Raw genomic sequence first — 23,660 nt, forward strand, 5'->3', positions numbered from 1 at the left:
TAAAGTGCAATGGAAGGCAGAGCCATCACTTTTCAGGCCCCTCTCTGTGGAACCAGCTCCCACTTTGTATTCGGGACACAGACACTTGCTCTCATTTTTGAATTAAGCGTAAAACCTTTTTGCCAAAGTCCAATAACTTGAAAGAGGAGCCAAAGACGTCCTCGTCCCAGATTCGTCCCAAGACAGATTCACACCTATTCTCACCTTGTCTGCTGTGACCTGAAGAACTCGCGTGACCATTGCGACTCTCAAGGTGCTAAAAATCACGCAAGAGTTTAAATGCGTGAGAGGCCACACTTGAGTAGCAAAGAAGCTTTGCTGATAAGATTAAATGTGCAGTTTCATGAAAGCACTAGTCTTTTTAGTGATCTACCTTTTGACCAGGTTAGAACCTGACAAGCGAGTAATCACAATGCCCACCTTGTTAATTGTCCTGAAAATCTGTATAAGCCGGACAATGAATCAGTGATGTTGTAGTCTTTCACAGCGATGGTGGTATAGTGGCGAGCATAGCTGCCTTCCAAGCAGTTGACCCGGGTTCGATTCCCGGCCATAGCAGTTGCCACTCGCAGTGCTGTTCAAGCATGTGGGCTGTGTACTATTTTACACTAAAAACATTCTCCGCTCTTTTTGCAAATGCTTACAATGTCAGGCCAGGTGCATTCTTCATCGGCCTCGCTGCTACCGTTTGCTGTGGAAAGACACTGTTCAAACAGGCTTTGAGTTCTCATCACTTCATACCTATACCTTCTTACATGAAACTGGGATTGGACATGCTACTTCTTCATAAAGACACCCAGTCCCACTTTAAATATTGTGCTGAATGTTTGGAATGAAGATAACATTTTACTAACCATGTACTGATCAGCTCTTTGCGGTGGCAAAATCATCAGCTGTGTGTGTTACTGTTCATGCAAACAAGCAAGCTAATGTCAGCCAGCTAGCTTCAACCGCAGCTGTGCTGCACCAATCTCACGGAACTGCAAAACCACAAGCTTTCGCACCAAAGTCATGCAGCTACCGCATTTACAATCCAGCGTGGCCGTTGTTGTGCACATCCTACTTGAAAGATGTGTGGCGTAGGACTTGGAAGACGTATGTCGTTCAAGTATGTAGCTCCACAGCCCAATGTGGTTGTTGTGGCCGAGCGGTCAAGGCGATGGACTAGAAATCCATTGGGGTCTCCCCGCACAGGTTCGAATCCTGTCGACAACGGCCAGCTGTTTTGCGCCAGTCCAGACGTTGATTTGAGAAGAAGGCATGGAGATCACCTGAGAAGGTGCCAGGAGAAAGAGCCAGGCCTTTGCTTGTGAAAATAGAGCACGCAGAAGCAATGGACCCAGCTATGTCCTGACAAAATTAGGCACATATTCAGTAAACATGGCATCCTTCAATTGGTCTCTTAGCCACCCCACACGTGCCCCCGTGTAGTCGTCCAGGATCCAGTCTGAGTACCGCCAATGACTCATGCGTCTGACAAATGCTGATTGCTTTGCAAGAGGACTGGGATCGGGATTGGAGGCACAGCGGATTTCACCGGGAATGGGACAACAGCAGAAATAGCTTCAAACATTACTGCATGAAAAGCACAAGGAGTGGACACATTTCATTGTTTCGAACACTGCTTTTCACTACAGCTCTTTGCATGTAAAAACTGTGCTCTTGTCCACAGCTGGCTGACAGACACGCAAAAGCGCAAGCAAGAGTGGCCACAGACCCACTATGCCGGCCTTTGTACACTCTCTCCATCTAATGATAGAGAGGAAGGATACATTCACTACTTCTAGCCTCCACTATTCAAATTCAGTATTTTCACAGTGTCCTAAAAGCTTCCTGAAAAGCCTTTACACTGTTTTCCAAAACGCTGCATCCAGAGCACAGTCAGGGACTGGAAGGACAGAGTAGATTTCCCCCATATGGACTTCTCTCTTCATTGGCTCCCAATTAAATCCCAAATAAAAATCCAAATACTTGCCCTCACACACAAGGTCTTGAATAATCACCACCAATTTTGTCTACAAGATCTCACAGTGCCATATCATCCCAACAGAGTGCTTTGCTCTCAGACTGCTGGCTTCCGAGGGGATTTTAAAGTGCAATGGAAGGCAGAGCCATCACTTTTCAGGCCCCTCTCTGTGGAACCAGCTCCCACTTTGTATTCGGGACACAGACACTTGCTCTCATTTTTGAATTAAGCGTAAAACCTTTTTGCCAAAGTCCAATAACTTGAAAGAGGAGCCAAAGACGTCCTCGTCCCAGATTCGTCCCAAGACAGATTCACACCTATTCTCACCTTGTCTGCTGTGACCTGAAGAACTCGCGTGACCATTGCGACTCTCAAGGTGCTAAAAATCACGCAAGAGTTTAAATGCGTGAGAGGCCACACTTGAGTAGCAAAGAAGCTTTGCTGATAAGATTAAATGTGCAGTTTCATGAAAGCACTAGTGTTTTTAGTGATCTACCTTTTGACCAGGTTAGAACCTGACAAGCGAGTAATCACAATGCCCACCTTGTTAATTGTCCTGAAAATCTGTATAAGCCGGACAATGAATCAGTGATGTTGTAGTCTTTCACAGCGATGGTGGTATAGTGGCGAGCATAGCTGCCTTCCAAGCAGTTGACCCGGGTTCGATTCCCGGCCATCGCAGTTGCCACTCGCAGTGCTGTTCAAGCATGTGGGCTGTGTACTATTTTACACTAAAAACATTCTCCGCTCTTTTTGCAAATGCTTACAATGTCAGGCCAGGTGCATTCTTCATCGGCCTCGCTGCTACCGTTTGCTGTGGAAAGACACTGTTCAAACAGGCTTTGAGTTCTCATCACTTCATACCTATACCTTCTTACATGAAACTGGGATTGGACATGCTACTTCTTCATAAAGACACCCAGTCCCACTTTAAATATTGTGCTGAATGTTTGGAATGAAGATAACATTTTACTAACCATGTACTGATCAGCTCTTTGCGGTGGCAAAATCATCAGCTGTGTGTGTTACTGTTCATGCAAACAAGCAAGCTAATGTCAGCCAGCTAGCTTCAACCGCAGCTGTGCTGCACCAATCTCACGGAACTGCAAAACCACAAGCTTTCGCACCAAAGTCATGCAGCTACCGCATTTACAATCCAGCGTGGCCGTTGTTGTGCACATCCTACTTGAAAGATGTGTGGCGTAGGACTTGGAAGACGTATGTCTTTCAAGTATGTAGCTCCACAGCCCAATGTGGTTGTTGTGGCCGAGCGGTCAAGGCGATGGACTAGAAATCCATTGGGGTCTCCCCGCACAGGTTCGAATCCTGTCGACAACGGTCAGCTGTTTTGCGGCAGTCCAGACGTTGATTTGAGAAGAAGGCATGGAGATCACCTGAGAAGGTGCCAGGAGAAAGAGCCAGGCCTTTGCTTGTGAAAATAGAGCACGCAGAAGCAATGGACCCAGCTATGTCCTGACAAAATTAGGCACATATTCAGTAAACATGGCATCCTTCAATTGGACTCTTAGCCACCCCACACGTGCCCCCGTGTAGTCGTCCAGGATCCAGTCTGAGTACCGCCAATGACTCATGCGTCTGACAAATGCTGATTGCTTTGCAAGAGGACTGGGATCGGGATTGGAGGCACAGCGGATTTCACCGGGAATGGGACAACAGCAGAAATAGCTTCAAACATTACTGCATGAAAAGCACAAGGAGTGGACACATTTCATTGTTTCGAACACTGCTTTTCACTACAGCTCTTTGCATGTAAAAACTGTGCTCTTGTCCACAGCTGGCTGACAGACACGCAAAAGCGCAAGCAAGAGTGGCCACAGACCCACTATGCCGGCCTTTGTACACTCTCTCCATCTAATGATAGAGAGGAAGGATACATTCACTACTTCTAGCCTCCACTATTCAAATTCAGTATTTTCACAGTGTCCTAAAAGCTTCCTGAAAAGCCTTTACACTGTTTTCCAAAACGCTGCATCCAGAGCACAGTCAGGGACTGGAAGGACAGAGTAGATTTCCCCCATATGGACTTCTCTCTTCATTGGCTCCCAATTAAATCCCAAATAAAAATCCAAATACTTGCCCTCACACACAAGGTCTTGAATAATCACCACCAATTTTGTCTACAAGATCTCACAGTGCCATATCATCCCAACAGAGTGCTTTGCTCTCAGACTGCTGGCTTCCGAGGGGATTTTAAAGTGCAATGGAAGGCAGAGCCATCACTTTTCAGGCCCCTCTCTGTGGAACCAGCTCCCACTTTGTATTCGGGACACAGACACTTGCTCTCATTTTTGAATTAAGCGTAAAACCTTTTTGCCAAAGTCCAATAACTTGAAAGAGGAGCCAAAGACGTCCTCGTCCCAGATTCGTCCCAAGACAGATTCACACCTATTCTCACCTTGTCTGCTGTGACCTGAAGAACTCGCGTGACCATTGCGACTCTCAAGGTGCTAAAAATCACGCAAGAGTTTAAATGCGTGAGAGGCCACACTTGAGTAGCAAAGAAGCTTTGCTGATAAGATTAAATGTGCAGTTTCATGAAAGCACTAGTGTTTTTAGTGATCTACCTTTTGACCAGGTTAGAACCTGACAAGCGAGTAATCACAATGCCCACCTTGTTAATTGTCCTGAAAATCTGTATAAGCCGGACAATGAATCAGTGATGTTGTAGTCTTTCACAGCGATGGTGGTATAGTGGCGAGCATAGCTGCCTTCCAAGCAGTTGACCCGGGTTCGATTCCCGGCCATCGCAGTTGCCACTCGCAGTGCTGTTCAAGCATGTGGGCTGTGTACTATTTTACACTAAAAACATTCTCCGCTCTTTTTGCAAATGCTTACAATGTCAGGCCAGGTGCATTCTTCATCGGCCTCGCTGCTACCGTTTGCTGTGGAAAGACACTGTTCAAACAGGCTTTGAGTTCTCATCACTTCATACCTATACCTTCTTACATGAAACTGGGATTGGACATGCTACTTCTTCATAAAGACACCCAGTCCCACTTTAAATATTGTGCTGAATGTTTGGAATGAAGATAACATTTTACTAACCATGTACTGATCAGCTCTTTGCGGTGGCAAAATCATCAGCTGTGTGTGTTACTGTTCATGCAAACAAGCAAGCTAATGTCAGCCAGCTAGCTTCAACCGCAGCTGTGCTGCACCAATCTCACGGAACTGCAAAACCACAAGCTTTCGCACCAAAGTCATGCAGCTACCGCATTTACAATCCAGCGTGGCCGTTGTTGTGCACATCCTACTTGAAAGATGTGTGGCGTAGGACTTGGAAGACGTATGTCTTTCAAGTATGTAGCTCCACAGCCCAATGTGGTTGTTGTGGCCGAGCGGTCAAGGCGATGGACTAGAAATCCATTGGGGTCTCCCCGCACAGGTTCGAATCCTGTCGACAACGGTCAGCTGTTTTGCGGCAGTCCAGACGTTGATTTGAGAAGAAGGCATGGAGATCACCTGAGAAGGTGCCAGGAGAAAGAGCCAGGCCTTTGCTTGTGAAAATAGAGCACGCAGAAGCAATGGACCCAGCTATGTCCTGACAAAATTAGGCACATATTCAGTAAACATGGCATCCTTCAATTGGACTCTTAGCCACCCCACACGTGCCCCCGTGTAGTCGTCCAGGATCCAGTCTGAGTACCGCCAATGACTCATGCGTCTGACAAATGCTGATTGCTTTGCATAAGGACTGGGATCGGGATTGGAGGCACAGCGGATTTCACCGGGAATGGGACAACAGCAGAAATAGCTTCAAACATTACTGCATGAAAAGCACAAGGAGTGGAAACATTTCATTGTTTGGAACACTGCTTTTCACTACAGCTCTTTGCATGTAAAAACTTTGCTCTTCTCCACAGCTGGCTGACGGACACGCAAAAGCGCAAGCAAGAGTGGCCACAGACCCACTATGCCGGCCTTTGTACACTCTCTCCATCTAATGATAGAGAGGAAGGATACATTCACTACTTCTAGCCTCCACTATTCAAATTCAGTATTTTCACAGTGTCCTAAAAGCTTCCTGAAAAGCCTTTACACTGTTTTCCAAAACGCTGCATCCAGAGCACAGTCAGGGACTGGAAGGACAGAGTAGATTTCCCCCATATGGACTTCTCTCTTCATTGGCTCCCAATTAAATCCCAAATAAAAATCCAAATACTTGCCCTCACACACAAGGTCTTGAATAATCACCACCAATTTTGTCTACAAGATCTCACAGTGCCATATCATCCCAACAGAGTGCTTTGCTCTCAGACTGCTGGCTTCCGAGGGGATTTTAAAGTGCAATGGAAGGCAGAGCCATCACTTTTCAGGCCCCTCTCTGTGGAACCAGCTCCCACTTTGTATTCGGGACACAGACACTTGCTCTCATTTTTGAATTAAGCGTAAAACCTTTTTGCCAAAGTCCAATAACTTGAAAGAGGAGCCAAAGACGTCCTCGTCCCAGATTCGTCCCAAGACAGATTCACACCTATTCTCACCTTGTCTGCTGTGACCTGAAGAACTCGCGTGACCATTGCGACTCTCAAGGTGCTAAAAATCACGCAAGAGTTTAAATGCGTGAGAGGCCACACTTGAGTAGCAAAGAAGCTTTGCTGATAAGATTAAATGTGCAGTTTCATGAAAGCACTAGTGTTTTTAGTGATCTACCTTTTGACCAGGTTAGAACCTGACAAGCGAGTAATCACAATGCCCACCTTGTTAATTGTCCTGAAAATCTGTATAAGCCGGACAATGAATCAGTGATGTTGTAGTCTTTCACAGCGATGGTGGTATAGTGGCGAGCATAGCTGCCTTCCAAGCAGTTGACCCGGGTTCGATTCCCGGCCATCGCAGTTGCCACTCGCAGTGCTGTTCAAGCATGTGGGCTGTGTACTATTTTACACTAAAAACATTCTCCGCTCTTTTTGCAAATGCTTACAATGTCAGGCCAGGTGCATTCTTCATCGGCCTCGCTGCTACCGTTTGCTGTGGAAAGACACTGTTCAAACAGGCTTTGAGTTCTCATCACTTCATACCTATACCTTCTTACATGAAACTGGGATTGGACATGCTACTTCTTCATAAAGACACCCAGTCCCACTTTAAATATTGTGCTGAATGTTTGGAATGAAGATAACATTTTACTAACCATGTACTGATCAGCTCTTTGCGGTGGCAAAATCATCAGCTGTGTGTGTTACTGTTCATGCAAACAAGCAAGCTAATGTCAGCCAGCTAGCTTCAACCGCAGCTGTGCTGCACCAATCTCACGGAACTGCAAAACCACAAGCTTTCGCACCAAAGTCATGCAGCTACCGCATTTACAATCCAGCGTGGCCGTTGTTGTGCACATCCTACTTGAAAGATGTGTGGCGTAGGACTTGGAAGACGTATGTCTTTCAAGTATGTAGCTCCACAGCCCAATGTGGTTGTTGTGGCCGAGCGGTCAAGGCGATGGACTAGAAATCCATTGGGGTCTCCCCGCACAGGTTCGAATCCTGTCGACAACGGTCAGCTGTTTTGCGGCAGTCCAGACGTTGATTTGAGAAGAAGGCATGGAGATCACCTGAGAAGGTGCCAGGAGAAAGAGCCAGGCCTTTGCTTGTGAAAATAGAGCACGCAGAAGCAATGGACCCAGCTATGTCCTGACAAAATTAGGCACATATTCAGTAAACATGGCATCCTTCAATTGGACTCTTAGCCACCCCACACGTGCCCCCGTGTAGTCGTCCAGGATCCAGTCTGAGTACCGCCAATGACTCATGCGTCTGACAAATGCTGATTGCTTTGCAAGAGGACTGGGATCGGGATTGGAGGCACAGCGGATTTCACCGGGAATGGGACAACAGCAGAAATAGCTTCAAACATTACTGCATGAAAAGCACAAGGAGTGGACACATTTCATTGTTTCGAACACTGCTTTTCACTACAGCTCTTTGCATGTAAAAACTGTGCTCTTGTCCACAGCTGGCTGACAGACACGCAAAAGCGCAAGCAAGAGTGGCCACAGACCCACTATGCCGGCCTTTGTACACTCTCTCCATCTAATGATAGAGAGGAAGGATACATTCACTACTTCTAGCCTCCACTATTCAAATTCAGTATTTTCACAGTGTCCTAAAAGCTTCCTGAAAAGCCTTTACACTGTTTTCCAAAACGCTGCATCCAGAGCACAGTCAGGGACTGGAAGGACAGAGTAGATTTCCCCCATATGGACTTCTCTCTTCATTGGCTCCCAATTAAATCCCAAATAAAAATCCAAATACTTGCCCTCACACACAAGGTCTTGAATAATCACCACCAATTTTGTCTACAAGATCTCACAGTGCCATATCATCCCAACAGAGTGCTTTGCTCTCAGACTGCTGGCTTCCGAGGGGATTTTAAAGTGCAATGGAAGGCAGAGCCATCACTTTTCAGGCCCCTCTCTGTGGAACCAGCTCCCACTTTGTATTCGGGACACAGACACTTGCTCTCATTTTTGAATTAAGCGTAAAACCTTTTTGCCAAAGTCCAATAACTTGAAAGAGGAGCCAAAGACGTCCTCGTCCCAGATTCGTCCCAAGACAGATTCACACCTATTCTCACCTTGTCTGCTGTGACCTGAAGAACTCGCGTGACCATTGCGACTCTCAAGGTGCTAAAAATCACGCAAGAGTTTAAATGCGTGAGAGGCCACACTTGAGTAGCAAAGAAGCTTTGCTGATAAGATTAAATGTGCAGTTTCATGAAAGCACTAGTGTTTTTAGTGATCTACCTTTTGACCAGGTTAGAACCTGACAAGCGAGTAATCACAATGCCCACCTTGTTAATTGTCCTGAAAATCTGTATAAGCCGGACAATGAATCAGTGATGTTGTAGTCTTTCACAGCGATGGTGGTATAGTGGCGAGCATAGCTGCCTTCCAAGCAGTTGACCCGGGTTCGATTCCCGGCCATCGCAGTTGCCACTCGCAGTGCTGTTCAAGCATGTGGGCTGTGTACTATTTTACACTAAAAACATTCTCCGCTCTTTTTGCAAATGCTTACAATGTCAGGCCAGGTGCATTCTTCATCGGCCTCGCTGCTACCGTTTGCTGTGGAAAGACACTGTTCAAACAGGCTTTGAGTTCTCATCACTTCATACCTATACCTTCTTACATGAAACTGGGATTGGACATGCTACTTCTTCATAAAGACACCCAGTCCCACTTTAAATATTGTGCTGAATGTTTGGAATGAAGATAACATTTTACTAACCATGTACTGATCAGCTCTTTGCGGTGGCAAAATCATCAGCTGTGTGTGTTACTGTTCATGCAAACAAGCAAGCTAATGTCAGCCAGCTAGCTTCAACCGCAGCTGTGCTGCACCAATCTCACGGAACTGCAAAACCACAAGCTTTCGCACCAAAGTCATGCAGCTACCGCATTTACAATCCAGCGTGGCCGTTGTTGTGCACATCCTACTTGAAAGATGTGTGGCGTAGGACTTGGAAGACGTATGTCTTTCAAGTATGTAGCTCCACAGCCCAATGTGGTTGTTGTGGCCGAGCGGTCAAGGCGATGGACTAGAAATCCATTGGGGTCTCCCCGCACAGGTTCGAATCCTGTCGACAACGGTCAGCTGTTTTGCGGCAGTCCAGACGTTGATTTGAGAAGAAGGCATGGAGATCACCTGAGAAGGTGCCAGGAGAAAGAGCCAGGCCTTTGCTTGTGAAAATAGAGCACGCAGAAGCAATGGACCCAGCTATGTCCTGACAAAATTAGGCACATATTCAGTAAACATGGCATCCTTCAATTGGACTCTTAGCCACCCCACACGTGCCCCCGTGTAGTCGTCCAGGATCCAGTCTGAGTACCGCCAATGACTCATGCGTCTGACAAATGCTGATTGCTTTGCATAAGGACTGGGATCGGGATTGGAGGCACAGCGGATTTCACCGGGAATGGGACAACAGCAGAAATAGCTTCAAACATTACTGCATGAAAAGCACAAGGAGTGGAAACATTTCATTGTTTGGAACACTGCTTTTCACTACAGCTCTTTGCATGTAAAAACTTTGCTCTTCTCCACAGCTGGCTGACGGACACGCAAAAGCGCAAGCAAGAGTGGCCACAGACCCACTATGCCGGCCTTTGTACACTCTCTCCATCTAATGATAGAGAGGAAGGATACATTCACTACTTCTAGCCTCCACTATTCAAATTCAGTATTTTCACAGTGTCCTAAAAGCTTCCTGAAAAGCCTTTACACTGTTTTCCAAAACGCTGCATCCAGAGCACAGTCAGGGACTGGAAGGACAGAGTAGATTTCCCCCATATGGACTTCTCTCTTCATTGGCTCCCAATTAAATCCCAAATAAAAATCCAAATACTTGCCCTCACACACAAGGTCTTGAATAATCACCACCAATTTTGTCTACAAGATCTCACAGTGCCATATCATCCCAACAGAGTGCTTTGCTCTCAGACTGCTGGCTTCCGAGGGGATTTTAAAGTGCAATGGAAGGCAGAGCCATCACTTTTCAGGCCCCTCTCTGTGGAACCAGCTCCCACTTTGTATTCGGGACACAGACACTTGCTCTCATTTTTGAATTAAGCGTAAAACCTTTTTGCCAAAGTCCAATAACTTGAAAGAGGAGCCAAAGACGTCCTCGTCCCAGATTCGTCCCAAGACAGATTCACACCTATTCTCACCTTGTCTGCTGTGACCTGAAGAACTCGCGTGACCATTGCGACTCTCAAGGTGCTAAAAATCACGCAAGAGTTTAAATGCGTGAGAGGCCACACTTGAGTAGCAAAGAAGCTTTGCTGATAAGATTAAATGTGCAGTTTCATGAAAGCACTAGTGTTTTTAGTGATCTACCTTTTGACCAGGTTAGAACCTGACAAGCGAGTAATCACAATGCCCACCTTGTTAATTGTCCTGAAAATCTGTATAAGCCGGACAATGAATCAGTGATGTTGTAGTCTTTCACAGCGATGGTGGTATAGTGGCGAGCATAGCTGCCTTCCAAGCAGTTGACCCGGGTTCGATTCCCGGCCATCGCAGTTGCCACTCGCAGTGCTGTTCAAGCATGTGGGCTGTGTACTATTTTACACTAAAAACATTCTCCGCTCTTTTTGCAAATGCTTACAATGTCAGGCCAGGTGCATTCTTCATCGGCCTCGCTGCTACCGTTTGCTGTGGAAAGACACTGTTCAAACAGGCTTTGAGTTCTCATCACTTCATACCTATACCTTCTTACATGAAACTGGGATTGGACATGCTACTTCTTCATAAAGACACCCAGTCCCACTTTAAATATTGTGCTGAATGTTTGGAATGAAGATAACATTTTACTAACCATGTACTGATCAGCTCTTTGCGGTGGCAAAATCATCAGCTGTGTGTGTTACTGTTCATGCAAACAAGCAAGCTAATGTCAGCCAGCTAGCTTCAACCGCAGCTGTGCTGCACCAATCTCACGGAACTGCAAAACCACAAGCTTTCGCACCAAAGTCATGCAGCTACCGCATTTACAATCCAGCGTGGCCGTTGTTGTGCACATCCTACTTGAAAGATGTGTGGCGTAGGACTTGGAAGACGTATGTCTTTCAAGTATGTAGCTCCACAGCCCAATGTGGTTGTTGTGGCCGAGCGGTCAAGGCGATGGACTAGAAATCCATTGGGGTCTCCCCGCACAGGTTCGAATCCTGTCGACAACGGTCAGCTGTTTTGCGGCAGTCCAGACGTTGATTTGAGAAGAAGGCATGGAGATCACCTGAGAAGGTGCCAGGAGAAAGAGCCAGGCCTTTGCTTGTGAAAATAGAGCACGCAGAAGCAATGGACCCAGCTATGTCCTGACAAAATTAGGCACATATTCAGTAAACATGGCATCCTTCAATTGGACTCTTAGCCACCCCACACGTGCCCCCGTGTAGTCGTCCAGGATCCAGTCTGAGTACCGCCAATGACTCATGCGTCTGACAAATGCTGATTGCTTTGCATAAGGACTGGGATCGGGATTGGAGGCACAGCGGATTTCACCGGGAATGGGACAACAGCAGAAATAGCTTCAAACATTACTGCATGAAAAGCACAAGGAGTGGAAACATTTCATTGTTTGGAACACTGCTTTTCACTACAGCTCTTTGCATGTAAAAACTTTGCTCTTCTCCACAGCTGGCTGACGGACACGCAAAAGCGCAAGCAAGAGTGGCCACAGACCCACTATGCCGGCCTTTGTACACTCTCTCCATCTAATGATAGAGAGGAAGGATACATTCACTACTTCTAGCCTCCACTATTCAAATTCAGTATTTTCACAGTGTCCTAAAAGCTTCCTGAAAAGCCTTTACACTGTTTTCCAAAACGCTGCATCCAGAGCACAGTCAGGGACTGGAAGGACAGAGTAGATTTCCCCCATATGGACTTCTCTCTTCATTGGCTCCCAATTAAATCCCAAATAAAAATCCAAATACTTGCCCTCACACACAAGGTCTTGAATAATCACCACCAATTTTGTCTACAAGATCTCACAGTGCCATATCATCCCAACAGAGTGCTTTGCTCTCAGACTGCTGGCTTCCGAGGGGATTTTAAAGTGCAATGGAAGGCAGAGCCATCACTTTTCAGGCCCCTCTCTGTGGAACCAGCTCCCACTTTGTATTCGGGACACAGACACTTGCTCTCATTTTTGAATTAAGCGTAAAACCTTTTTGCCAAAGTCCAATAACTTGAAAGAGGAGCCAAAGACGTCCTCGTCCCAGATTCGTCCCAAGACAGATTCACACCTATTCTCACCTTGTCTGCTGTGACCTGAAGAACTCGCGTGACCATTGCGACTCTCAAGGTGCTAAAAATCACGCAAGAGTTTAAATGCGTGAGAGGCCACACTTGAGTAGCAAAGAAGCTTTGCTGATAAGATTAAATGTGCAGTTTCATGAAAGCACTAGTGTTTTTAGTGATCTACCTTTTGACCAGGTTAGAACCTGACAAGCGAGTAATCACAATGCCCACCTTGTTAATTGTCCTGAAAATCTGTATAAGCCGGACAATGAATCAGTGATGTTGTAGTCTTTCACAGCGATGGTGGTATAGTGGCGAGCATAGCTGCCTTCCAAGCAGTTGACCCGGGTTCGATTCCCGGCCATCGCAGTTGCCACTCGCAGTGCTGTTCAAGCATGTGGGCTGTGTACTATTTTACACTAAAAACATTCTCCGCTCTTTTTGCAAATGCTTACAATGTCAGGCCAGGTGCATTCTTCATCGGCCTCGCTGCTACCGTTTGCTGTGGAAAGACACTGTTCAAACAGGCTTTGAGTTCTCATCACTTCATACCTATACCTTCTTACATGAAACTGGGATTGGACATGCTACTTCTTCATAAAGACACCCAGTCCCACTTTAAATATTGTGCTGAATGTTTGGAATGAAGATAACATTTTACTAACCATGTACTGATCAGCTCTTTGCGGTGGCAAAATCATCAGCTGTGTGTGTTACTGTTCATGCAAACAAGCAAGCTAATGTCAGCCAGCTAGCTTCAACCGCAGCTGTGCTGCACCAATCTCACGGAACTGCAAAACCACAAGCTTTCGCACCAAAGTCATGCAGCTACCGCATTTACAATCCAGCGTGGCCGTTGTTGTGCACATCCTACTTGAAAGATGTGTGGCGTAGGACTTGGAAGACGTATGTCTTTCAAGTATGTAGCTCCACAGCCCAATGTGGTTGTTGTGGCCGAGCGGTCAAGGCGATGGACTAGAAATCCATTGGGGTCTCCCCGCACAGGTTCGAATCCTGTCGACAACGGTCAGCTGTTTTGCGGCAGTCCAGACGTTGATTTGAGAAGAAGGCATGGAGATCACCTGAGAAGGTGCCAGGAGAAAGAGCCAGGCCTTTGCTTGTGAAAATAGAGCACGCAGAAGCAATGGACCCAGCTATGTCCTGACAAAATTAGGCACATATTCAGTAAACATGGCATCCTTCAATTGGACTCTTAGCCACCCCACACGTGCCCCCGTGTAGTCGTCCAGGATCCAGTCTGAGTACCGCCAATGACTCATGCGTCTGACAAATGCTGATTGCTTTGCAAGAGGACTGGGATCGGGATTGGAGGCACAGCGGATTTCACCGGGAATGGGACAACAGCAGAAATAGCTTCAAACATTACTGCATGAAAAGCACAAGGAGTGGAAACATTTCATTGTTTGGAACACTGCTTTTCACTACAGCTCTTTGCATGTAAAAACTTTGCTCTTCTCCACAGCTGGCTGACGGACACGCAAAAGCGCAAGCAAGAGTGGCCACAGACCCACTATGCCGGCCTTTGTACACTTGGCTCCCAATTAAATCCCAAATAAAAATCCAAATACTTGCCCTCACACACAAGGTCTTGAATAATCACCACCAATTTTGTCTACAAGATCTCACAGTGCCATATTATCCCAACAGAGTGCTTTGCTCTCAGACTGCTGGCTTCCGAGGGGATTTTAAAGTGCAATGGAAGGCAGAGCCATCACTTTTCAGGCCCCTCTCTGTGGAACCAGCTCCCACTTTGTATTCGGGACACAGACACTTGCTCTCATTTTTGAATTAAGCGTAAAACCTTTTTGCCAAAGTCCAATAACTTGAAAGAGGAGCCAAAGACGTCCTCGTCCCAGATTCGTCCCAAGACAGATTCACACCTATTCTCACCTTGTCTGCTGTGACCTGAAGAACTCGCATGACCATTGCGACTCAAGGTGCTAAAAATCACGCAAGAGTTTAAATGCGTGAGAGGCCACACTTGAGTAGCTAAGAAGCTTTGCTGATGAGATTAAATGTGCAGTTGCATGAAAGCACTAGTCTTTTTAGTGATCTACCTTTTGACCAGTTTAGAACCTGACAAGCGAGTAATCACAATGCCCACCTTGTTAATTGTCCTGAAAATCTGTATAAGCCGGACAATGAATCAGTGATGTTGTAGTCTTTCACAGCGATGGTGGTATAGTGGCGAGCATAGCTGCCTTCCAAGCAGTTGACCTGGGTTCGATTCCCGGCCATCGCAGTTGCCACTCGCAGTGCTGTTCAAGCATGTGGGGTGCGTACTGTTTTACACTAAAAACGTTCTCCGCTCTTTCTGCAAATGCTTACAATGTCAGGCCAGGTGCATTCTTCATCGGCCTCGCTGCTACCGTTTGCTGTGGAAAGACACTGTTCACACAGGCTTTGAGTTCTCATCACTTCATACCTATACCTTCTTACATGAAACTGGGATTGGACACGCTACTTCTTCATAAAGACACCCAGTCCCACTTTAAATCTTGTGCTGAATGTTTGGAATGAAGATAACATTTTACTAACCATGTACTGATCAGCTCTTTGCGGTGGCAAAATCATCAGCTGTGTGTGTTACTGTTCATGCAAACAAGCAAGCTAATGTCAGCCAGCTAGCTTCAACCGCAGCTGTGCTGCACCAATCTCACGGAACTGCAAAACCACAAGCTTTCGCACCAAAGTCATGCAGCTACCGCATTTACAATCCAGCGTGGCCGTTGTTGTGCACATCCTACTTGAAAGATGTGTGGCGTAGGACTTGGAAGACGTATGTCTTTCAAGTATGTAGTTCCACAGCCCAATGTGGTTGTTGTGGCCGAGCGGTCAAGGCGATTGTCAGGGGTAGACATTTGTTCAAACACAAGTAAGAGAAATGAGACAACTGCAGACCGACTCAGAGTGTAATTAGAAAACGTGCGCACGGGTGAATGTCTCTGAGAAGACAAAACACACCGAGCACAGGCTCGCTTGCTTTATTTATAAGGCAAAAATGGGTTACATAGTACTTCCTCTTTTAACTGTCAGGGAAGAGGTTAAACATTAAATCAACTTATCTGATCTTTCACACACTGGGATAAGAATACAGAAGTATATCATGCTTTATCTGACATCACAGACACTGAGGTAAGGAATGCATCAGTTTTCCTTTAACAATAGACTTGGTTAGGTGATTCTTCAACAATAGGCTTGTTTATGTGAAAATATATGAACACACAAAATATAAGGCATACTTGGTTAGAATATAAGGCACACTTGATTATATTGTATTATAGAGATTTGGTTATAATGTATAATGTAGAAAATCTCTAACATTTCCCTCCTGATGTTAATATATTTCACAGGTTTATATCAATGCATAGTCACTTGTTAAATCACATTTTCAACTTGCATGTCATTCAGTGTAGTATCTAAACATCAGCTCCTAATAAGAATAGAAATTCTCCACTCTGTCCTCTATGTTTAGCATATCATACTGGCGAAAGGGATCCTCAACATTTCTCTGGATCAAGACATAATTTCCTAAAGTATGGTTAAACATATTCATCACCATGCGTTTCAGACAAGGGATAATGCAAGCAGCAAAAATGCAAAATAGAAACATCATAGTACATAGGGCCAACAGGCCTTTAATCAGCAAAGATTTCCAGGAGCCGTTCAGCAACCAGTCCCACCAGCCTTGCTCATTGGTTACGTAGTCCTGTTGCTGAGCGTCTCTTAGTTGTTTCAGAACATTTAAAGCATTTGTCATGTTTAATGAGTGTATGTTGTCAGGTATGTAAGTACAACATGTCTTGTTAAACAATATGCAGAGACCTCCTTTCTCTGCAAGAACAATGTCCAAAGCTACTCTGTGTTGCATGACAGTGATGCGGATTGCATCAATTTCTTCATTCTGTGATTTGTCAATGCGGGCAGAAGCGTTCAAAAACAGTCCAAAGCGATAGTCTAAAGTCTCTATTCGTAGTGCGTGCTTTCCTACTCCTGTCCAAGGAAACAGAGCGTGGATTACCTTCTCGCCGGTGTTCCAGAGTTTGAAGTTCTCTGGCACGTCTGTTGATTTAGGTTGACTGTCCCATACCCTACTCCTCCATAGGTTGCGTTGCAGTTGCTGGTATGGCCCAGGGGGTGGCGTCCTTGCCCTGCCGCTTGGTAGAAGCACAGAGGATGCCACTTCTCTGTATGGGTCATAAAAACAGGGAAAGGGACAGAAGCATTTCTGTTTTTTACTGTCATATCTACCCAGAATTTGTCGTCACAGGTTCCATCCTTCAGGCCTTTTGCACCTGGGAGTGAAGCTTTCATGCCGATTGCAAAGTGTTGTCTTCCAATGCTGGCAAAACTTGCTGCACATTCACTTTGCCAGTGACTGTCCATTATGCGACCATATATGGTGGGGTAGACTGAAGTTGAAGGCATGTGAGAACAGACATAACATTCTTTTTCTTCTATGGTGTTCTATAGGTATCGGTACCAGGCATTGTTCATCCAAGGGTGGATGTGATCTTGGGTCATCTCAGTTAGATGGGAATTGTCATGGGTCCACCTCTTGAGACGGGGAATAGTTGGTGTTATTCTGTGGGCTCTTCCAGGTATCAGCCAGAAGAGCATCACCCCTAAGATGACGCCGGCCACCAGACAGATCAGGCGGCACATGAACCGTTTCCGTTGAAAGTGACAAGAACTTAAGCATAACAGCTTTGGGGCTGGGGCTGGTGGCTCTTCTTCTCCTAGATTCATCATGCTGGCTCTCTGCATTCCAGGCGTCCCCGGTGTTGTCATTGGTTCCTCTCTTTGGTGGGATGGGGTCACTCTTTATTATGTGTTTGTTCTTCAGGGCGACCAGGCACACCCGGGCTCCAAGTGAGGAGACCACTGGCGAGAAGGTAAAGGGCGGGGTATACCCAATCGGCCCTTTCCTTCACCAGGGGATCACTTGAGAGTCGGGGGAACCGGCGTCTTATTGTGGTGCAAACACTCTCTTCACGTGACTTTGATGGATCCACGAAGGTCTTTCAGCGATTTTGCAAGCTGTTGGTGTAGTAAGCAGCACCTGATGGGGACCCTCCCACCGTGGAGAACTCCAATTTTTTCGCTGGAGGACTTTAATCAGAATCCAATCACCGGGGTTCAACCTGCAAGAGACTGGAGATAGATCACTCGGCAGTTGATTGCTTAGTATCACTTCTTTATTCTCAAACAGTTTTGTCATCCATTCTGCCATTGTTGTTTCGGCAATAGATTTATTAATTGGCTCACTAGTTATGGGGAGAGGGAAGGGTCTGCCATGTACAACTTCAAATGGCGTTAGACCACCTGCTCCTTGAGTTACTCTCATCCATAACTTAAGCTTAGACATTCAGGCCATGGTTTTTTAGTTTCTTCCATACATTTCCTCAATCTTTGTTTAATTGTGCCGTTAGTTCTCTCGACTAATCCTGCACTTTGTGGATGATAAGAACAATGATGTTTTATGCTGAAGCCTAAAGCTTCAGAAACTTTACTTATTACTTCATTTACAAAATGTGTACCATTATCTGATCTTATCAGAGACGGAATGCCATATGTTGGAATGAAATGGTTGCACAAACATTTTGCTACTGAAATTGCATCTGCTTTTTTCACTGGGTATATTTCTGGCCACTTGGAAAATACATCTATTATCACAAGTGCATACTTGGAGGATTGAGATTCATTTAGTTCTATAAAATCCATGTGGATAGTATGGAATGGGTGTGGCGGTGTAGGGAACCGGCCTCGTTTTAGTCTTAAATTGCCTTGAGCATTGTGTTTTTGGCAAATCATACATGTTCTAATAAACTCTTTTGCTGAACTTTCAAAATTTTTTGTATAGAATTGTTTATTGAGAATAGAAACCATCCCTCCTGATGACACATGAGTCCTCGAGTGTGTCACCAAAGCAGCAGTTTTATGCAAAGATTTTGGAAGGACTGGTTTGCCATTACACATCATGAGGTTGTCTTTTAATTCTGCTCCATCTCTCAACCAAGAATTTTGTTCACTTGAGGCATTTTTAAATACCTTCTAGTTTTTCAAAGAATTCACACGTCTTACATATTTCAAACTTTGAAGTTTATACATACATACATACATACATAGCATTGTTCATAGCTCACAGTTCTAAAACTGGGTATTTGTAAGTCATATGCATTTGTAAATCATATGCCTAATCACTATGTGTCACCATAATCCACAAGTATTGGCACAAATTTGTTTCCAAACCAACAAAATAATCAAAAAACAAAAACAAACAAAAACATACATGAGTCAGGATACAAAAAGACAAAGAAAAATGCTGCCAGAAACAGAGCAGAAGTGTGAGGGGAAACTGAGCTCACAGACAGCTGCATGTGTTCGCTTTTAATAGCATGCAGCCTCTGTTCTAAAAAAACCATAAATAAAAAATAAAAGAAAATGTGTAACATGCTTATCAACTTAGCGGTGTCCACACATTTAATTCAGCTTCATAATCCTGCAGGTTTAGTTATTATCTTACAGGGTTTGGCTTATTAGTTGTTATTATAGATGTGCTCTGTATCTCAGTAATATTTATCTAGGATAAATGACAGGTTTTCAAGCAGGTTAAGTGCCTCTATGCACCTAATTGGTTTAGATATTGCTTTTTCTCTGAACAGGTTTGTGCCTAGTTTTAGACTGGTCTTCTGTTTGCCTCATCTCAGATCCAACCTTCAGATTATTATATTTTATTTTGTATCCATCAGGGACTGTGAGTGAGCTGCAGTCTCACCCACCCTCCAGGATGGAAACATTTATCTTTTCACACACTTTCCTTGGCTGAACAATGACACAGCCTTAATCTACCTTATGCATCTCTTTTCTTTTTTATTATAGAAAAGGTCTTCATATGAATGATTTCCTTTTATTTATTTCATACAATCTGGGCATGATGGGTCATAAATGCACTGATTTTTGCAGCCACAGCCACTATCTCTATGTGACATAAAAGGGGATCGGTTAGATGCTGTTTTGTCACATGTCCTGAGGCTGATTTCACAATTATAGTGTTTTTTGAGAATGTTACATTTGGGACTTCTACAGTTAAAACAGATCTACACGCTCCTGTGTCCCAAAACATTTTTTAACGGCACACCTTTCACATATATTACAACTGTTGGCTTGTCTTCTGAACCTAACAGTAGTTGTTCTACATTGTAAACCTCCGCTTCATCTGTTTCACTTCCTTCCTCCCGTGCTAGTCATTCATCACTTTCCTGTTCCTGAATTACACTCCTGCAGTCTCGAGCAAAGTGCCCGTTTTTTTTCCACAATTACAGCATTTAATCTCTCTTTTGTCCCTTCTTTGTCCTGCTTTTTACTTTCTTTTGACTTTTTTCCTCATATAGCTCTTTTTGCAAAGCGGTTTTTAAAGCATTTATTGACTCTGGGTTGCATTTGCCTTGCCAGGCTGGACAAGAAATTTTATGTGGATTTCTCCACCTATTTGCACTGACTCTTCCTGCGTTTTGACAGTTTTTTTTCAAGCTTTTCTTCATCTGCTGTTAATTTTACTTTAGTTTTAGAATTACCCATTTTGAACTAATTACGTCAGAACTGTGACACCTTCTTTGGCATGAAAAAGTGGGAATGGGTTTTCAATAACAGCCTTCTACTCTCCCGCTATCCGAGAGAGCGGTTATTGATTTTACGTGATGAAGCACAACCCTTTTTCCACTTTAACCAATACGTGAGTGTACACAGGAAAACAGTTTGAGAAGTGGTTCGACCGCTTATTGGGTCGTAAAAACAACTCACTCCTCTATTTCAACACAAACAAAGCGCGTTTTTATAATTTTTATTGAGATTTTCCGTAGGCCTATTTCATGTAACACCTTCAACCTGTTCCGTTGCAGCCACTCCCAGAGCGACCGGAACTCGTTCCGTTACAGCTGCTACCCAGAGCAACCGGAACTTTTAATAGCGACTTCTAGAATTTCGCTCTTGCCTGTTGTCTTTAAGTCCCTCTTGGACTAAGATCTGTCGGCGCTAACCAGGTTTACACTATTTTAAAGGAAAATCTCAATATCAACGTATTTTAGCGCTTGATGGAATGCAGTGTTTCATATTCACCTTACTGTGGCGCTGCGTTTTTTGATCCGGTGCTCATCGGGTCCTGGAGCCGTGAAGGCCGAACGCTGACCGGAGATCGAATTCACGTGTCCGGGTTTTTCGTTTTACTGATCAGATTTCTTCCAGCGCAGGCGTCACGACGTCAGGACCCGATGGAGACCGTCTGTGGAAAACTAGACGTTAAAAATAACAGTCAGTTATCCGGCTCGAAGGACCAATTAAATGTCAGGGGTAGACATTTGTTCAAACACAAGTAAGAAATGAGACTACTGCAGACCGACTCAGTGTAATTAGAAAACGTGCGCACGGGTGAATGTCTCTGAGAAGACACCCACACGGGTGAATGTCTCTGAGAAGACAAAACACACCGAGCACAGGCTCGCTTGCTTTATTTATAAGGCAAAAATGGGTTACATAGTACTTCCTCTTTTAACTGTCAGGGAAGAGGTTAAACATTAAATCAGCTTATCTGATCTTTCACACACTGGGATAAGAATACAGAAGTATATCATGCTTTATCTGACATCACAGACACTGAAGGAAAAGAATGCATCATTATATCATGCTGTCAAACATCTCAGACACTGAGGTAAGGAATGCATCAGTTTTCCTTTAACAATAGACTTGGTTAGGTGATTCTTCAACAATAGGCTTGGTTATGTGAAAATATATGAACACACAAAATATAAGGCATACTTGGTTAAAATATAAGGCTTACTTGATTATATTGTATTATAGAGATTTGGTTATAATGTATAATGAAGAAAATCTCTAACACACCTGCTTGAACTCATAGTAGAAGAATCTGGGCGATGCACTGGTCTGCCTGCAGTCCAGGCCTTTAACCACCTGGAAACATTTGGCACATTTTGGAACCAAAAATATGACAAACTGAACACTGTTGAACCCTATGACACAAGAAAGGGACAACAATCTTTTCCAAAAAGTTTCACAAATGCTCTCCTCTGTTCCCCGAGTTTTACTGACTGCTGTTAAAAGAACAGGAAATGCTGAATGTGTCTGTTTTTTGGGGGGAACAATCAAACTCAGTATGACCTTTTTCTGTCTCTGAAAATAGTATATTTCCTCTCTTTAACCATTTGATATGTGTTCTATGTTCTGCTGTGAATAAAATATAAACTTATGAGATTTTGTTACGCCCCAGTCTAGGGGTACAGGAACGTAACATAAGAGTTAAAAAAAAGAAGTGACCCCGCCCTGGGCCCCAAAGCCACACAGAGAAAAAACAATTTCTTAGTGAACAGTGGTTTATTGTGCCTAAACTGAAGCGTGACTTCTGGGGTGAACAAAGGGCAAAATAACAAACAAAACCAGCTTAATCAGTCAAGAAGGTGCTACCTGAACCCTACATGATGAAAAGAACAAACAAAACACAAATGCTACGCCTAACTCCCTAACTGAATAAACAGAAGGAAATAATACAGAAAACAACAAGGCAGCTCACCACTTTGGCTTCAGTGACTATTTACAAGTGCTATTTACTAGTGATGGGACGTTCTGTATCGAGGCTTCGGAGCGTGTGTCGAGTAATGGAGGGGGCGTTTCCGCGAAGCGCGTATCGAGGCTTGCTTCATTTATGGGAGGGGCTGAAAATGATGACGTCCGAAGCCTCGCTGCCCGGCTATACCACGTGACTGGTTCATGAAGTGGTTCGAACTTTGCCGCGAGATATGACAGCGATATAAACCCCTCAGACTTCATTCAAAATGTGGGTGTTTGATGGAGAGTTGCGGTTAGAGAGAGTTTGGAGACCGTTTGGAGGTTTATGAGAGTGAGGAGAGAAGGTCAGGAGAGAATGGAGCCAGCTAAGAAGAGGAGGATGTCCTCCCCTGTGTGGGAACATTTTGATTTTATTCCTCCCAACAAGGTATGTAAATTTCTACAGAAGATGTATTTTCATGATACTGATGGTGCAATACAATTTATGTTGAGCTGTCTTGACTTTTGTACAAGGTGAAGTGTTTGCTATGTGCCAGGGAGCTGGGATATAACAACAACATCCATGCTTAGGCACTACAGAGCTTTGCATGAGAATAAGAGGAACACCGATTGTGGAGCAAGACCAGGTGAGCCATCAAATGTCATGATAATATAGCATGCAGTAATGTTACTAAATGATATAACAATATTATACAACTGTAATAAGTTACGTGTGTGATATTTATATTTGTGCTTTGTCTTTATTGTCTTTCCTCAGGAGAACAATCTCAAATAGATGAAGACCTGGTTAGCATGGTGATTGAGGACTCCCAGCCATTTAGCATTGTGGAGGACAAAGGATTCAAAAGATTTGTTAAATCATTAAATCATAGCTATGTTCTCCCCACTAAAAAGGTCATAAAAGCAGTGAAAATTTAGTTTTTACAGAATAAAATGTGAACAGGCAGGACTGAGGCTCAAAGCCTCAGTGTGTAGCTGTCCATACCTCAACGTTACAAAAGCACAACCACTGTCCACACCCCAACCACACCTCACCTCACAGTAAATGATCATTTCCATTTTAAGCATTTCCAAATAATCATTTCCCATACTGCCAGTATAAATATACACAGTATACTGCCATCACTACAATATACATGTGTTACACACTCCTTTTGTTGTTGACATTTACAGGCTGTGTGCAAAATGCCACACTCTTCAAATTCATGCCAGCTATTATTTTTACGTCCAGTAGGTGTCCTACTAGAGCAAATGAAGCTTCATGAAGCTTCGCGTTGGGGTGAACCAATTGGATGAAAAGCTTCAGTGCTTCATGGGGCTTCATCTGCCCATCACTA

At 44.5% G+C, this 23,660-nt stretch overlaps 15 non-coding genes across 15 annotated transcripts; all 15 read left to right on the forward strand.

The window, feature by feature from the left end:
• The first annotated feature begins 486 nt into the window (after window positions 1-486).
• Window positions 487-558, forward strand: trnag-ucc (transfer RNA glycine (anticodon UCC)). Its single transcript has one exon. It is a non-coding gene; the product is annotated as a tRNA-Gly (tRNA).
• A 575-nt stretch (window positions 559-1,133) lies between these two features.
• Window positions 1,134-1,215, forward strand: trnas-aga (transfer RNA serine (anticodon AGA)). Its single transcript has one exon. It is a non-coding gene; the product is annotated as a tRNA-Ser (tRNA).
• Window positions 1,216-2,575: 1,360 nt separating this feature from the next.
• Window positions 2,576-2,647, forward strand: trnag-ucc (transfer RNA glycine (anticodon UCC)). The gene has a single exon. It is a non-coding gene; the product is annotated as a tRNA-Gly (tRNA).
• A 575-nt stretch (window positions 2,648-3,222) lies between these two features.
• trnas-aga (transfer RNA serine (anticodon AGA)) lies at window positions 3,223-3,304 on the forward strand. The gene has a single exon. It is a non-coding gene; the product is annotated as a tRNA-Ser (tRNA).
• A 1,360-nt stretch (window positions 3,305-4,664) lies between these two features.
• Window positions 4,665-4,736, forward strand: trnag-ucc (transfer RNA glycine (anticodon UCC)). The gene has a single exon. It is a non-coding gene; the product is annotated as a tRNA-Gly (tRNA).
• A 575-nt stretch (window positions 4,737-5,311) lies between these two features.
• trnas-aga (transfer RNA serine (anticodon AGA)) lies at window positions 5,312-5,393 on the forward strand. Its single transcript has one exon. It is a non-coding gene; the product is annotated as a tRNA-Ser (tRNA).
• Window positions 5,394-6,753: 1,360 nt separating this feature from the next.
• On the forward strand, window positions 6,754-6,825 carry trnag-ucc (transfer RNA glycine (anticodon UCC)). The gene has a single exon. It is a non-coding gene; the product is annotated as a tRNA-Gly (tRNA).
• Window positions 6,826-7,400: 575 nt separating this feature from the next.
• On the forward strand, window positions 7,401-7,482 carry trnas-aga (transfer RNA serine (anticodon AGA)). The gene has a single exon. It is a non-coding gene; the product is annotated as a tRNA-Ser (tRNA).
• Window positions 7,483-8,842: 1,360 nt separating this feature from the next.
• Window positions 8,843-8,914, forward strand: trnag-ucc (transfer RNA glycine (anticodon UCC)). Its single transcript has one exon. It is a non-coding gene; the product is annotated as a tRNA-Gly (tRNA).
• Window positions 8,915-9,489: 575 nt separating this feature from the next.
• Window positions 9,490-9,571, forward strand: trnas-aga (transfer RNA serine (anticodon AGA)). The gene has a single exon. It is a non-coding gene; the product is annotated as a tRNA-Ser (tRNA).
• Window positions 9,572-10,931: 1,360 nt separating this feature from the next.
• On the forward strand, window positions 10,932-11,003 carry trnag-ucc (transfer RNA glycine (anticodon UCC)). Its single transcript has one exon. It is a non-coding gene; the product is annotated as a tRNA-Gly (tRNA).
• Window positions 11,004-11,578: 575 nt separating this feature from the next.
• On the forward strand, window positions 11,579-11,660 carry trnas-aga (transfer RNA serine (anticodon AGA)). Its single transcript has one exon. It is a non-coding gene; the product is annotated as a tRNA-Ser (tRNA).
• Window positions 11,661-13,020: 1,360 nt separating this feature from the next.
• trnag-ucc (transfer RNA glycine (anticodon UCC)) lies at window positions 13,021-13,092 on the forward strand. Its single transcript has one exon. It is a non-coding gene; the product is annotated as a tRNA-Gly (tRNA).
• Window positions 13,093-13,667: 575 nt separating this feature from the next.
• On the forward strand, window positions 13,668-13,749 carry trnas-aga (transfer RNA serine (anticodon AGA)). The gene has a single exon. It is a non-coding gene; the product is annotated as a tRNA-Ser (tRNA).
• Window positions 13,750-14,914: 1,165 nt separating this feature from the next.
• Window positions 14,915-14,986, forward strand: trnag-ucc (transfer RNA glycine (anticodon UCC)). The gene has a single exon. It is a non-coding gene; the product is annotated as a tRNA-Gly (tRNA).
• The last annotated feature ends 8,674 nt before the right edge of the window (window positions 14,987-23,660 follow it).

The sequence above is a fragment of the Aulonocara sp. 'chitande type north' Nkhata Bay genome, linkage group LG9 (assembly GCF_057382095.1).
Source record: "Aulonocara sp. 'chitande type north' Nkhata Bay isolate Kocher_YH1m ecotype deep benthic linkage group LG9, A_spYH_male_GT1.1, whole genome shotgun sequence".
In the NCBI taxonomy this organism is placed as follows: domain Eukaryota; kingdom Metazoa; phylum Chordata; class Actinopteri; order Cichliformes; family Cichlidae; genus Aulonocara; species Aulonocara sp. 'chitande type north' Nkhata Bay.